The sequence below is a fragment of the Heterocephalus glaber genome, unplaced genomic scaffold (genome assembly GCF_053883595.1).
Source record: "Heterocephalus glaber isolate CG9 unplaced genomic scaffold, H.glaber_assembly_v1.0 deba00001788, whole genome shotgun sequence".
Classification (NCBI taxonomy): domain Eukaryota; kingdom Metazoa; phylum Chordata; class Mammalia; order Rodentia; family Bathyergidae; genus Heterocephalus; species Heterocephalus glaber.
The window spans coordinates 148,611-151,594 of record NW_028258471.1 but is presented as its reverse complement, the minus strand read 5'-3'; the positions used below and the strand labels follow the sequence as shown (position 1 = coordinate 151,594).

The following is a 2,984-nucleotide window of genomic DNA, read 5'->3' as shown; positions in this document are numbered from 1 at the left end:
TCAGAGGTTCTATCTTGGTTTACAGGAGAAAAAGGTAGCACAGAAAGATAATGACCCATTTTACAGGTGAAAGAATCAGGCCTGGTCTGTCTGTCTGTCTGTCTTTCTTTCTTTCTTTCTTTCTTTCTTTCTTTCTTTCTTTCTTTCTTTCTTTCTTTCTTTTTCTTTCTCTCTCTCTTTCTTTCTGTTTCTTCTCTCTTTTTCTTTCTTTCTTCTCTTTTCTTTCTCTCCTTCCTTTCTTTCTTTCTTTCTTAAAATAGGTAAGCTGTTTTGCCCAAAAACATTCTTTGAACCCCTTTATTTTAAAATCAGATTTCTGCATTCTATCAACTAAGCTAATTTATGGACTTATAGTATCTTTAAGGGATTTGGGTGTGATGGGCCTGGAAGAAAAGAAATATAAACATACCTAGAGAATGCTGATATGGATAACCTTGGGTAACACTGATTGTTTGCTAAAGTTTCAGTCTTTTTTTTTTTTTAAGCAGACTTCAAGTTTATTCCATCTGCCAAATGGCAGAGAGCAGGAGACAGATGGACTTTCCTGTAGGCATCAAGGGCCCTCCCAGGACTGGTAGAATTACAAACTCCAGTTCCACGTCAGTCTGGTTTAAGTGTCTTCCTCTTCCTTTTCTTCCTCCTCCTCTTCCTCATCCTTGTTGTCTTCATCAGAGCTGAAGGTGCCATCGGGCAGGTTGTAGACATGGATGACCTGCTTGTTTGGGTCCTTGAGGATGAGGCACTTGCCCTCCTCCAGCTTCATGCAGATGTCCATGACACAGCGCAGGATGCCCCAGGCATTCTCCATGCTCAGGTTGATCTGGCTGGCAAACTCATTGGGCTTGAACTGCTGGGTGCCTAGGATAACATGGTGAGAGGAGTCCTCGGGACACATAACTGAGCTTGAGGTACTCGGACCTGGCCAGCAGAGCACAGCAGGTCCACTGGGCCAGCTTATAGTTGTTATTCTTGAGCTCAGTGGCAATGACGGCTTCACGCTGCGAGTCCAGCTTCTGCCATCAGTCAACGCCATTACAGTCCCCGGAGTCCTGCTCCTTAAGTGTCCTGATGTTGATGAAGGACACTTCCCCATTGGCTCCCATCATGACGCCATCATGCTCACAGCAGGCAATAAGGTCAATGTCATCGCCAAGCTTCCACCAGTAAGCAACAGAGGCGATTTCATTCTTATCCATGTCATCCTCCACGAATGGGTTTGGGTTGGGGAAGTTGTATCTTTCCTTCCCCATCCTCAAGCACTGCTGGGAGAAATTGTGGTTGATGTAGGTCGCCTCCATGGACAGGTTTCGGGGTGAGTTGAAGGAATTACCTTCATCCTGAGGGCTCATTGGCCATCTCACTCACTGCCAGGAGGTCAAAGTCGGGGTTGTCTCTCTTGTCAAAGAACAGCTTGGACCCAACTCTCTGGACAACGATGTCCCAGGAGTACACTGAGTGAGTGCAGTTCATCAGCATGGCCAGAATTGCATCGGTGGCAAACATATTCCCCTGGGTTTTTGCCAGCTTCCGGATGACAGGGTCGTCTGTGGTGGTGACCATGTGGAAGATGCGCTTGATGCTCCACAGTGGCTTCTCACTCCTTGTGGTGATGTGGTCTAAAGCTTTGTCATAGTATTCCAGGGCCCCACAACACTCGATGTCCTGTGGCTCTGATACTTCCAAGTAGCGCATCTTCATTAATTGAGGAAAATCCATTTCCTCTTTCACCTCCCAGTCACTACGAACTACGAACAACTGAAGAGTCTCGGGGTTTCTGTGATTTTTGATCCCACATCTGCCTCACTCCAAATTGCTTCTGGAATTTTTTCTGCAGCCGTATGCATTCGCTCTCTTTCTGCTTGGCACTCTTAGGCAGGGTTTGCAGGTTGAATTGTATCATGTTCCGCTGATCTTTGTCTCTATGGAGGTTCCGCTGTGCAAACCACATCCGGTTCCGCTGGTAGGCAATCTTCTGCGTGCATGCCGTATCCACCAGCTGGAAACTGCTTTCATCCTCCTCATGGAAATAAGCATTCTGACTTCCGCCACCAAACTGAGAGGAATACTTATTTGTGTACATGGCACCTGTCCAGTCTGCGACCTTTCCTAGCTGGTCTCCTTTGCTGAATGGCTGGTAGGGCATATCCCGAAACTGCTTGGGAATTGCACAGGGACCCCAGCCTGAGGGATTGTCCTGGATCACAGGTGTCATGAACTTCACCATCTTGTAGAACTGCAGAAGCCTCAGGTGGCCTGGATGGTGACAGATGATCCAGGCCAGAGAAGGCCCTGCCTGCGGCACTCCGAAGAACCGGAAGAGGAGGCTAAAGTTTCAGTCTTAAAAGTACAATTTTAAAATTATGATTCTCCTTGTCTCCTTTCTACCTATCTTTATTTCTTCTCTCCTACCTCAGTTCTCCACCCCGAGACTTTGATCTCTTATTCTTCAGGGATGCAGAGGAGCCCAAGGTTTGTCTTCTTATGACTGCTTCAGGCTGAAGAGGGCACTGACCCTGCCTAACCAGGGATCAGAAGTCTCACTCTGATCTGAAGGAGACAAAGCAAGATGGGCTTTGTTGTTTGATGAAGCAAAGTTTAGTCCCAATGCCTCTTTACTTCCTGCCACTGGCTCACCAAAAGCTTTCACCTTTTCTAGGCATATAGAAGACTGAGAGGTACATCAGAACAGAGCCACCTGACTTGTTATGATGACCAATGTAAAGACACACATCATTTCCAGTCTGGGATGATTTGTTTCTCTAGGTTCTACCCCCCCGCCCCAAACCCCCCACCCCACCCCGAGACAGTCATAGAGAAGGCCTGATCCTGAGATGGAAGGCCCCAGAGCTTGAAGCACCCTGGATTACTCAATCCTCTTATGACAACTGGCCTAGAGATCCACAAAGGGCACTGCATGAAAAAGAAATAACCTTCTGCTGCATTAAGCTTCTGAGATTTGGGAATTCTTTTTGCAGTGTAACTTA

General features: G+C 47.0%; 1 pseudogene; it reads right to left on the bottom strand.

Moving 5' to 3' along the window:
* Positions 1 to 469: 469 nt before the first annotated feature.
* LOC101714769 (eukaryotic translation initiation factor 3 subunit D pseudogene) lies at positions 470 to 2,764 on the bottom strand (annotated as a pseudogene).
* Positions 2,765 to 2,984: the final 220 nt, after the last annotated feature.